The sequence below is a fragment of the Triturus cristatus genome, chromosome 11, assembly GCF_964204655.1.
Source record: "Triturus cristatus chromosome 11, aTriCri1.1, whole genome shotgun sequence".
NCBI lineage: Eukaryota > Metazoa > Chordata > Amphibia > Caudata > Salamandridae > Triturus > Triturus cristatus.
Genome location: NC_140594.1, coordinates 133,587,239 through 133,599,585, shown reverse-complemented (window position 1 = coordinate 133,599,585; position 12,347 = coordinate 133,587,239). Strand labels below are relative to the sequence as shown.

The 12,347-nt window shown below is 45.0% G+C and overlaps 6 non-coding genes across 6 annotated transcripts; all 6 read right to left on the bottom strand.

The window, feature by feature from the left end:
* Window positions 1-51: 51 nt before the first annotated feature.
* On the bottom strand, window positions 52-192 carry LOC146783692 (U4 spliceosomal RNA). The gene has a single exon (XR_014971235.1). It is a non-coding gene; the product is annotated as a U4 spliceosomal RNA (small nuclear RNA).
* An 821-nt stretch (window positions 193-1,013) lies between these two features.
* LOC146783691 (U4 spliceosomal RNA) lies at window positions 1,014-1,154 on the bottom strand. Its single transcript, XR_014971109.1, has one exon. It is a non-coding gene; the product is annotated as a U4 spliceosomal RNA (small nuclear RNA).
* A 4,019-nt stretch (window positions 1,155-5,173) lies between these two features.
* On the bottom strand, window positions 5,174-5,314 carry LOC146783690 (U4 spliceosomal RNA). Its single transcript, XR_014971230.1, has one exon. It is a non-coding gene; the product is annotated as a U4 spliceosomal RNA (small nuclear RNA).
* An 821-nt stretch (window positions 5,315-6,135) lies between these two features.
* On the bottom strand, window positions 6,136-6,276 carry LOC146783689 (U4 spliceosomal RNA). The gene has a single exon (XR_014971099.1). It is a non-coding gene; the product is annotated as a U4 spliceosomal RNA (small nuclear RNA).
* A 4,019-nt stretch (window positions 6,277-10,295) lies between these two features.
* LOC146783688 (U4 spliceosomal RNA) lies at window positions 10,296-10,436 on the bottom strand. Its single transcript, XR_014971219.1, has one exon. It is a non-coding gene; the product is annotated as a U4 spliceosomal RNA (small nuclear RNA).
* Window positions 10,437-11,257: 821 nt separating this feature from the next.
* On the bottom strand, window positions 11,258-11,398 carry LOC146783687 (U4 spliceosomal RNA). Its single transcript, XR_014971075.1, has one exon. It is a non-coding gene; the product is annotated as a U4 spliceosomal RNA (small nuclear RNA).
* Between the last annotated feature and the right edge of the window lie 949 nt (window positions 11,399-12,347).

Genomic DNA, 12,347 nt, shown 5'->3' with positions numbered 1-12,347 from the left:
GAATAAATACATTGATGTATAATCAATCATTTTTTGACACAATTGATCTAGCCTCCGTAAAGATTATTCCAAATTACCAACAACAACTGTTGTTCAAGTTGACAAGACTGGGTATTGCGTAAAGTTTTGAATAAGCAACAATCACACCTCGGATACACCGCATTGGTTACAATACTGCCACTATTCAAAGATAACGTCCCATTGGCAATATGAGCAGTCCCACAATCGTGACACTTTTGTCTCTTACAGGGAGACAAAGTTGGAACATATGCACTGATCAGAGAGATATGCAAGCATACTTTCTATGTTTTCTATCACTCAGGTCAAAAGCCAGACATCAGGTGGACTACTTTATCTTCTGTTGGTTCTGCAGATAAGTACCCATTGGGCTCTTGGATTCCATATGCTAATTAGCAGATTTCACTATACAGCCTCCTGTGGCACCTCCCTTCATCCCTCTCTATGTGTGATGTCATCAGCACATGATTCTGTATGCAAACACATATACTCCTAAGCCCCATCTGGCTCCTCCCAAAACGAGTTATTGTACCTAAATGCAAGCAGAGCAACCAAAGGAGTACTATTCTAAAATATTACAAGAGTTCACTTTGGCACCTCTTTGTTCACCCAGATACAAGATGCCTTTCTTGTAAAAGGATACATATCAGTCTGCCGACAAAGGAGTGTACAATCTCAGCTATTCACTCAATAGCAGACAAAATAGCAAATTAGCTCTGCTACTTAGAGAGATGCTGAATGAATGTCTGAAGCTTTGGACACTGTGCAGCTTCCAAGACAATTAGATCACAAAGTTTAATACGTGTACCTTACCTGTTGATTAAGAGGACCCTTTTACACAGATATGAGAAACACTTTAGTTGAAATAAAACAGTTGTTAAAAAAACATATTGACCAATGAGTATTGACATTCTATGAAAAATATCTACACCTCTTTGCTTACTAAATAACTGTAATGATGTGTAATCAATCTTCTTTTGACACAATTGATCCAGCCTCCATAGAGACTATCAAAAATTGCCAATATCAACTATTTTTCAAGTTGACATGGCGGGGTATTGGGTAAAGCTTTCAATAAGCAATAATCACGCCTCGGATAGACCTCATTGGCTACGATACTGCCACTGCACAAAGATAACATCAGCTAGGCGATATGAGCTGTCCCACAACAGTGACACTTTTGTCTGTTACAGGGAGACAAATTTGAAACGTGCACCGATCAGAGAGATATGCAAGCATACTTTCTATGTTTTCTATCACTCGAGTCAAAAGCCAGACATCATATGTACTACTCTATCTTCTGTTGCTTCTGCAGGTAAGTGCCCGTTGGGCTCTGGGATTCCGTATGCTAATTAGCAGATTTCACTATACAGCCTCCTTTGGCACCTCCCTTCATCCCTCTCTATGTGGGATGTCATCAGTACATGATTATGTATGCAACCACATATCCTCCTAAGCCCAAGCAGGCTCCTCCCAAAACTAGTTCTTGTACCTAAATGCAAGAAAGCAACCAAAGGTGTACTATTCTAGAATATTACAAGAGTTAACTTTGGCGCCTCTTGTTCACCCGGATACGAGATGCCTTTCTTGTAAATGGATACATATCAGTCTGCTGACAAAGGAGTGTACAATCTCAGCTATTCACTCAATAGCCGACAAAATAGTTGTGTGAAAGTGCCATCTTTCTTGAATGGTATGCCCCCAGTTTTTGCTGAATTGCTGAATGTACTTTGACTGAGTGTGCCCTGGACTCCTGCCAATCAGGAGCCCAGGGCCTATGTTCCTTCCCAAAGCAAAAATCTCAAAACCAAATTGGCAAGCCCTGGCCACATGTCAGCCCCTGGTAAGTGGTACCCTAGGTACCCAGGGCCTTGTGACCAGGGAAGGTCTCTAAGGGCTGCAGCACTCATTGTGCCACCCTTAGAGGCCCTGTACCCTAACACACACACACTGCCCTGGAAGGCTGAGTGTCTGGGTGCAAGACAAAACAGAGAATCGACATGGCACACATCCCTGTGTGCCATGCCCACAACCTTCACTGCCCTGGCATACATCAGCCACCCCTCTAGCTGGGTGCCCTATGCCAGTGGTGTGGGCACAGAGGCAGGAGCCCGGTGCCCCTACAGTACCGAGGTCCATTCCTGGGCCCTGTAAGTGCAGTGCTTCCATTTAAGAGTACATGGTGCTGGGAGCTTGTAAAACACGAACTCCACAGCACTATAATGGCAGCACAGAAGACTGAGAAGTTTGGTATCAAACTGCTCAGCACATTAAACCCACACTGATGCCAGTAAGGGATTTAATGTACCAAGCACAACAGAGGGCATCTTAGAGAGGCCCCCTGAAACCTAACCTACAATCCACGTCTGTTCTGAGGCTGCCTAGGCTGCCACACAGCAGACATGTTGCTGGACCCCTGGGTAGGAGAGCCCCTGCTCTCCTGGGTCTGCAACAATGCACATCCTGGGCGAGATGCTAGATCTCCTCCCCCAGGATGGGCAGGGGGAAGCTTCAAAGGCATGCCCCCTCTGTGAGCTTCCCCAGGCCACTTGCAACCCCCACTCTGGCGGGAAGCTTGGCCGGAAACCCCAAATAAGGACAGGGGATGGGCCAGCCTGCCAACCCCACCCCTCAGGTGGGGAAGGCGAGGTGAAGCACATCTCCGGGCGCTCGCCATCTTGAAGATGGGAGGCCCTACCCAATCAGGACTAGGCTGCTGCCCCCCTCCCACAGGAGAGTGGCTGAATAGGGGGAGTACTCACCCCAGGACAGGGACCCATTGGTCCCTGCCCTTCGCCTACCTGTAACGCCCCTAAATTTAGTATTTAGGGGCACCCTGAACCTTCCTTCCCCAGATTCCAGATTCCGAAATACAAAGAAGAGGAAGAAGAAAGAAGACCTGCCCTGCAGTTGCTAAGAAGAGGAAGACACCAACTGCTTTGGCCCCAGCCCTACAGGCCTGGCGACACTCGAACCTGCTCCTGCTCCAACCCGGCATCTATTGTGGCCAGCAACCTCACAAACCCCGGAGGACCTGGCTACCTTTTGGCTCTAAGCCCCTGGGACTCCCATGAGTAGAGGCTCTACTCAAAATCTACTTCTAATCCCTGGCATCAGCCCGGAACCGCGAACCCTACACACTCTGCACCCGCCAAGCCTGGCCTGTGCCGGAGTGACCAAAGACCACGAGGACGACCCCACGACGACTGTGAACCCGAGTCCGGCACCCAAGGACTTCCCTCGAAGCTCCTGACGACACCTGCAGCCTCAGGACCAGGTACCCCCCCAACGCGATCAACAGAGGGTAAGATTTCCCGACACCAAAAGGCACCCCTGCACCCGGCGCCCTGCGGCTCCCTGTGCCCAACTCCTGGGTACCTACCTATCCTCCAACTACCCAAATTACCTCTCGAAGTGGTGGTGGCACCTAAAGAATCTTCGTCCCCGAGCTTGCAATCTTTTTCTAAACCGGAGCTCTCCCATTGAAATCAATTGAGCGCCCGAGAGCTCAAAAGCACCCTGCACCCAGCCGCCCGAGTGGCCCTGGCAGTGTAACCTCTACACCTATCTACTTCCCCATTTGCCCTGAGCAAGTGACCAGGAGCCCAGCTCCCACAGCCGCGTAGCCTGCTAGTCAGCAGCCACCAACCAAGGCCCCCCTACCTCTCATAGGATAAAATTGGGCCTAACTCTCTCTGCACCCGGCTGCCCCTGTGCCGCTGAGGGTGAAAAAACTCTACCTACCTGACCCTGGGAGACCCCTGAGTCTATGCCCATAACCTTAACTCTGCCAGTCGAGTACTTACCTTTAAACCGATAACTCAATTTTCTCCATAGGGTAACATTGACTGGTTTCTTCTGAAAATTTCTTCAAAGTGTGGAGTTTTCAAAACTTAAAAATTCACCAAAAACCAGCCGAGTAACGAAAACGAAAATACTCACCTGCTATTAGGTGAGCTCCCAGTTCTGGATCTTGGTGCCCAGCACTGACTCTGAAAAATACTTACAACTGTACTCACCAGTAACCCAATTTTCTTCCATAGGGAATCATTGACTGTTTTTCTGTGAAATTTCTTCAAAGTGTCAATTTCTGCAAACTTTAAATATTCTTTAAAAATCGTATAACTTCTGAACACGTAATTACTTACCTGTTTTGGATAAAGGTCCCAGTACTGAGTCTAGGCACCCAGTACTGGATTACAAAAGTAACGAGAACATACTATACCTGCAGCTTGAATTTTCTTCCATAGGAATTCATTGACTGTTTTCTATGAAATTTCTTCTAAGTGTCAACTTTTAAAATAGCAAAATATTACTTAAAAATCCTAGTAGTAACTAAGTCGACTTTTATCACTTGTTTCTAAGTACTGTCCCAGGACTGAATCTAGGATCCAGTCCTGGAATCTCTAAAGTAATCCTGAAAGTAATCTATTGCAAATAACTTGAAATTTCCATTGAACTCAATGCATTATTGTGTTTAAAACTGTGTTGCCTATTGCAACAACTTATAACTTTCTACAAAAGCCAATTGCATATTGCAAAAGTATTTAAATAAAGCATCTCATTCTGAGAAAGTATATTTTAATTCCTATTGTTGGTTCTAAAACAAAACAGACATATATTTTTTATACAAACCATTGGCCTAGAGTTCAGTTATTGAGTGTGTGAAATCATTTCGCTGACTGAGTGTGTACAACAAATGCTTTACACTGTCCTCTGATACTGCCTTACTGCTCGACCAAGCTACCACTTTAGAGACTAAGGTTATTTCTAACTTTAGCCTCTGCCAAACCTCTGGGGACTGTGGACTCTGTACACCCTGTACCTATTTTGGAACAGTATATACAGAGCCACTTTCTCACAATAGTACATTTGATCTAAAACATAGAGAGATGCTGAATAAACGTCTGAATCTTCGGACACTGCGCAGCTTCTAAATCAATTAGCACCCAAAGTTTAATATGTGTACCTTACCTAATGATTAAGCGGACCCTCTTTTACGCATATAAAAAACACGTTGGTTGAAATGAAACAGTTAATGAAAAACATACCGAGCAAAGAGTATTGATATTCTATGAAAAATATCCACACCTTTTTTCTTACTGAATAAATACATTGATGTATAATCAATCATTTTTTGACACAATTGATCTAGCCTCCGTAAAGATTATCCTAAATTACCAACAACAACTGTTGTTCAAATTGACAAGACTGGGTATTGCATAAAGTTTTGAATAAGCAACAATCACACCTCGGATACACCGCATTGGTTACAATACTGCCACTATTCAAAGATAACGTCCAATTGGCAATATGAGCAGTCCCACAATCGTGACACTTTTGTCTCTTACAGGGAGACAAAGTTGGAACATATGCACTGATCAGAGAGATATGCAAGCATACTTTCTATGTTTTCTATCACTCAGGTCAAAAGCCAGACATCAGGTGGACTACTTTATCTTCTGTTGGTTCTGCAGATAAGTACCCATTGGGCTCTGGGATTCCATATGCTAATTAGCAGATTTCACTATACAGCCTCCTTTGGCACCTCCCTTCATCCCTTTCTATGTGTGATGTCATCAGTACATGATTCTGTATGCAAACACATATACTCCTAAGCCCCATCTGGCTCCTCCCACAACGAGTTCTTGTACCTAAATGCAAGCAGAGCAACCAAAGGAGTACTATTCTAGAATATTACAAGAGTTCACTTTGGCACCTCCTTGTTCACCCAGATACAAGATGCCTTTCTTGTAAAAGGATACATTTCAGTCTGCCGACAAAGGAGTGTACAATCTCAGCTATTCACTCAATAGCCGACAAAATAGCACATTAGCTCTGCTACTCAGAGAGATGCTGAATGAATGTCTGAAGCTTTGGACACTGTGCAGCTTCCAAGACAATTAGATCACAAATTTTAATACGTGTACCTTACCTATTTATTAAGAGGACCCTTTTCCACAGATATGAGAAACACTTTAGTTGAAATAAAACAGTTGTTAAAAAAACATATTGACCAATGAGTATTGACATTCTATGAAAAATATCTACACCTCTTTGCTTACTAAATAAGTGTAATGATGTATAATCAATCTTTTTTTGACACAATTGATCCAGCCTCCATAGAAACTATCAAAAATTGCCAATATCAACTATTTTTCAAGTTGACATGGCGGGGTATTGGGTAAAGTTTTCAATAAGCAATAATCACGCCTCGGATAGACCTCATTGGCTACGATACTGCCACTGCACAAAGATAACATCAGCTAGGCGATATGAGCAGTCCCACAACGGTGACACTTTTGTCTGTTACAGGGAGACAAATTTGAAACGTGCACCGAACAGAGAGATATGCAAGCATACTTTCTATGTTTTCTATCACTCGAGTCAAAAGCCAGACATCATATGTACTACTCTATCTTCTGTTGCTTCTGCAGGTAAGTGCCCGTTGGGCTCTGGGATTCCGTATGCTAATTAGCAGATTTCACTATACAGCCTCCTTTGGCACCTCCCTTCATCCCTCTCTATGTGGGATGTCATCAGTACATGATTATGTATGCAACCACATATCCTCCTAAGCCCAAGCAGGCTCCTCCCACAACTAGTTCTTGTACCTAAATGCAAGAAAGCAACCAAAGGTGTACTATTCTAGAATATTACAAGAGTTAACTTTGGTGCCTCTTGTTCACCCGGATACGAGATGCCTTTCTTGTAAATGGATACATATCAGTCTGCGGACAAAGGAGTGTACAATCTCAGCTATTCACTCAATAGCCGACAAAATAGTTGTGTGAAAGTGCCATCTTTCTTGAATGGTATGCCCCCACTTTTTGCTGAATTGCTGAATGTACTTTGACTGAGTGTGCCCTGGACTCCTGCCAATCACCAGCCCAGGGCCTATGTTCCTTCCCAAAACAAAAATCTCAAAACAAAATTGGCAAACCCTGGCCACATGTCAGCCCCTGGTAAGTGGTACCCTAGGTACCCAGGGCCTTGTGACCAGGGAAGGCCTCTAAGGGCTGCAGCACTCATTGTGCCACCCTTAGAGGCCCTGTACCCTAACACACACACACTGCCCTGGCAGGCTGAGTGTCTGGGTACAAGACAAAACAGAAAATCGACATGGCACACATCCCTGTGTGCCATGCCCACAACCTTCACTGCCCTGGCATACATCAGCCACCCCTCTAGCTGGGTGCCCTATGCCAGTGGTGTGGGCACAGAGGCAGGAGCCCGGTGCCCCTACAGTACCCAGGTCCATTCCTGGGCCCTGTAAGTGCAGTGCTTCCATTTAAGAGTACATGGTGCTGGGAGCTTGTCAAACACGAACTCCACAGCACTATAATGGCAGCACAGAAGACTGAGAAGTTTGGTATCAAACTGCTCAGCACATTAAACCCACACTGATGCCAGTATGGTATTTAATGTACCAAGCACCACAGAGGGCATCTTAGAGAGGCCCCCTGAAACCTAACCTACAATCCACGTCTGTTCTGAGGCTGCCTAGGCTGCCACACAGCAGACATGTTGCTGGACCCCTGGGTAGGAGAGCCCCTGCTCTCCTGGGTCTGCAACAATGCACATCCTGGGCGAGATGCTAGATCTCCTCCCCCAGGATGGGCAGGGGGAAGCTTCAAAGGCATGCCGCCTCTGTGAGCTTCCCCAGGCCACTTGCAACCCCCACTCTGGCGGGAAGCTGGGCCGGAAACCCCAAACAAGGACAGGGGATGGGCCAGCCTGCCAACTCCACCCCTCAGGTGGGGAAGGCGAGGTGAAGCACATCTCCGGGCGCTCGCCATCTTGAAGATGGGAGGCCCTACCCAATCAGGACTAGGCTGCTGCCCCCCTCCCAGAGGAGAGTGGCTGAATAGGGGGTGTACTCACCTCAGGACAGGGACCCATTGGTCCCTGCCCTTCGCCTACCTGTAACGCCCCTAAATTTAGGATTTAGGGGCACCCTGAACCTTTCTTCCCCAGATTCCAGATTCCGAAATACAAAGAAGAGGAAGAAGAAAGAAGACCTGCCCTGCAGCTGCTAAGAAGAGGAAGACACCAACTGCTTTGGCACCAGCCCTACAGGCCTGGCGACACTCGAACCTGCTCCTGCTCCAACCCGGCATCTATTGTGGCCAGCAACCTCACAAACCCCGGAGGACCTGGCTACCTTTTGGCTCTAAGCCCCTGGGACTCCCATGAGTAGAGGCTCTACTCAAAATCTACTTCTAATCCCTGGCATCAGCCCGGAACCGCGAACCCTACACACTCTGCACCCGCCAAGCCTGGCCTGTGCCGGAGTGACCAAAGACCACGAGGACGACCCCACGACGACTGTGAACCCGAGTCCGGCACCCAAGGACTTCCCTACACGCTCCTGACGACACCTGCAGCCTCAGAACCAGGTACCCCCCAACGCGATCAACAGAGGGTAAGATTTCCCGACACCAAAAGGCACCCCTGCACCCGGCGCCCTGCGGCTCCCTGTGCCCAAATCCTGGGTACCTACCTATCCTCCAACTACCCAACTTACCTCTCGAAGTGGTGGTGGCACCTAAAGAATCTTCGTCCCCGAGCTTGCAATCTTTTTCTAAACCGGAGCTCTCCCATTGAAATCAATTGAGCGCCCAAGAGCTCAAAAGCACCCTGCACCCAGCCGCCCGAGTGGCCCTGGCAGTGTAACCTCTACACCTATCTACTTCCCCATTTGCCCTGAGCAAGTGACCAGGAGCCCAGCTCCCACAGTCGCGTAGCCTGCTAGTCAGCAGCCACCAACCAAGGCCCCCCTACCTCTCATAGGATAACATTGGGCCTAACTCTCTCTGCACCCGGCTGCCCCTGTGCCGCTGAGGGTGAAAAAACTCTACCTACCTGACCCTGGGAGAACCCTGAGTCTATGCCCAGAACCTTAACTCTGCCAGTCGAGTACTTACCTTTAAACCGATAACTCAATTTTCTCCATAGGGTAACATTGACTGGTTTCTTCTGAAAATTTCTTCAAAGTGTGGAGTTTTCAAAATTTAAAATATTCACCAAAAATCAGCCGAGTAACGAAAACGAAAATACTCACCTGCTATTAGGTGAGCTCCCAGTGCTGGATCTTGGTGCCCAGCACTGACTCTGAAAAATACTTACAACTGTACTTACCAGTAACCCAATTTTCTTCCATAGGGAATCATTGACTGTTTTTCTGTGAAATTTCTTCAGTGTCAATTTCTGCAAACTTTAAATATTCTTTAAAAATCGTGTAACTTCTGAAAACGTAATTACTTACCTGTTTTGGATAAAGGTCCCAGTACTGAGTCTAGGCACCCAGTACTGGATTACAAAAGTAACGAGAACATACTATACCTGCAGCTTGAATTTTCTTCCATAGGGAATCATTGACTGTTTTCTATGAAATTTCTTCTAAGTGTCAACTTTTAAAATAGCAAAATATTACTTAAAAATCCTAGTAGTAACTAAGTCGACTTTTATCACTTGTTTCTAAGTACTGTCCCAGGACTGAATCTAGGATCCAGTCCTGGAATCTCTAAAGTAATCCTGAAAGTAATCTATTGCAAATAACTTGAAATTTCCATTGAACTCAATGCATTATTGTGTTTAAAACTGTGTTGCCTATTGCAACAACTTATAACTTTCTACAAAAGCCAATTGCATATTGCAAAAGTATTTAAATAAAGCATCTCATTCTGAGAAAGTATATTTTAATTCCTATTGTTGGTTCTAAAACAAAACAGACATATATTTTTTATACAAACCATTGGCCTAGAGTTCAGTTATTGAGTGTGTGAAATCATTTCGATGACTGAGTGTGTACAACAAATGCTTTACACTGTCCTCTGATACTGCCTTACTGCTCGACCAAGCTACCACTTTAGAGACTAAGGTTATTTCTAACTTTAGCCTCTGCCAAACCTCTGGGGACTGTGGACTCTGTACACCCTGTACCTATTTTGGAACAGTATATACAGAGCCACTTTCTCACAATAGTACATTTGATCTAAAACCTAGAGAGATGCTGAATAAATGTCTGAATCTTCGGACACTGCGCAGCTTCTAAATCAATTAGCACCCAAAGTTTAATATGTGTACCTTACCTAATGATTAAGCGGACCCTCTTTTACGCATATAAAAAAAACACGTTGGTTGAAATGAAACAGTTAATGAAAAATATATCGAGCAAAGAGTATTGATATTCTATGAAAAATATCTACACCTTTTTTCTTACTGAATAAATACATTGATGTATAATCAATCATTTTTTGACACAATTGATCTAGCCTCCGTAAAGATTATCCTAAATTACCAACAACAACTGTTGTTCAAGTTGACAAGACTGGGTATTGCGCAAAGTTTTGAATAAGCAACAATCACACCTCGGATACACCGCATTGGTTACAATACTGCCACTATTCAAAGATAACATCCAATTGGCAATATGAGCAGTCCCACAATCGTGACACTTTTGTCTCTTACAGGGAGACAAAGTTGGAACATATGCACTGATCAGAGAGATATGCAAGCATACTTTCTATGTTTTCTATCACTCAGGTCAAAAGCCAGACAACAGGTGGACTACTTTATCTTCTGTTGGTTCTGCAGATAAGTATCCATTGGGCTCTGGGATTCCATATGCTAATTAGCAGATTTCACTATACAGCCTCCTTTGGCACCTCCCTTCATCCCTCTCTATGTGTGATGTCATCAGTACATGATTCTGTATGCAAACACATATACTCCTAAGCCCCATCTGGCTCCTTCCAAAACGAGTTATTGTACCTAAATGCAAGCAGAGCAACCAAAGGAGCACTATTCTAGAATATTACAAGAGTTCACTTTGGCACCTCTTTGTTCACCCAGATACAAGATGCCTTTCTTGTAAAAGGATACATATCAGTCTGCCGACAAAGGAGTGTACAATCTCAGCTATTCACTCAATAGCCGACAAAATAGCACATTAGCTCTGCTACTTAGAGAGATGCTGAATGAATGTCTGAAGCTTTGGACACTGTGCAGCTTCCAAGACAATTAGATCACAAAGTTTAATACGTGTACCTTACCTATTGATTAAGAGGACCCTTTTCCACAGATATGAGAAACACTTTAGTTGAAATAAAACAGTTGTTAAAAAAACATATTGACCAATGAGTATTGACATTCTATGAAAAATATCTACACCTCTTTGCTTACTAAATAACTATAATGATGTATAATCAATCTTCTTTTGACACAATTGATCCAGCCTCCATAGAGACTATCAAAAATTGCCAATATCAACTATTTTTCAAGTTGACATGGCGGGGTATTGGGTAAAGTTTTCAATAAGCAATAATCACGCCTCGGATAGACCTCATTGGCTACGATACTGCCACTGCACAAAGATAACATCAGCTAGGCGATATGAGCAGTCCCACAACGGTGACACTTTTGTCTGTTACAGGGAGACAAATTTGAAACGTGCACCGATCAGAGAGATATGCAAGCATACTTTCTATGTTTTCTATCACTCGAGTCAAAAGCCAGACATGATATGTACTACTCTATCTTCTGTTGCTTCTGCAGGTAAGTGCCCGTTGGGCTCTGGGATTCCGTATGCTAATTAGCAGATTTCACTATACAGCCTCCTTTGGCACCTCCTTTCATCCCTCTCTATGTGGGATGTCATCAGTACATGATTATGTATGCAACCACATATCCTCCTAAGCCCAAGCAGGCTCCTCCCAAAACTAGTTCTTGTACCTAAATGCAAGAAAGCAACCAAAGGTGTACTATTCTAGAATATTACAAGAGTTAACTTTGGCGCCTCTTGTTCACCCGGATACGAGATGCCTTTCTTGTAAATGGATACATATCAGTCTGCGGACAAAGGAGTGTACAATCTCAGCTATTCACTCAATAGCCGACAAAATAGTTGTGTGAAAGTGCCATCTTTCTTGAATGGTATGCCCCCACTTTTTGCTGAATTGCTGAATGTACTTTGACTGAGTGTGCCCTGGACTCCTGCCAATCAGGAGCCCAGGGCCTATGTTCCTTCCCAAAACAAAAATCTCAAAACAAAATTGGCAAACCCTGGCCACATGTCAGCCCCTGGTAAGTGGTACCCTAGGTACCCAGGGCCTTGTGACCAGGGAAGGCCTCTAAGGGCTGCAGCACTCATTGTGCCACCCTTAGAGGCCCTGTACCCTAACACACACACACTGCCCTGGCAGGCTGAGTGTCTGGGTACAAGACAAAACAGAGAATCGACGTGGCACACATCCCTGTGTGCCATGCCCACAACTTTCACTGCCCTGGCATACATCAGCCACCCCTCTAGCTGGGTGCCCTATGCC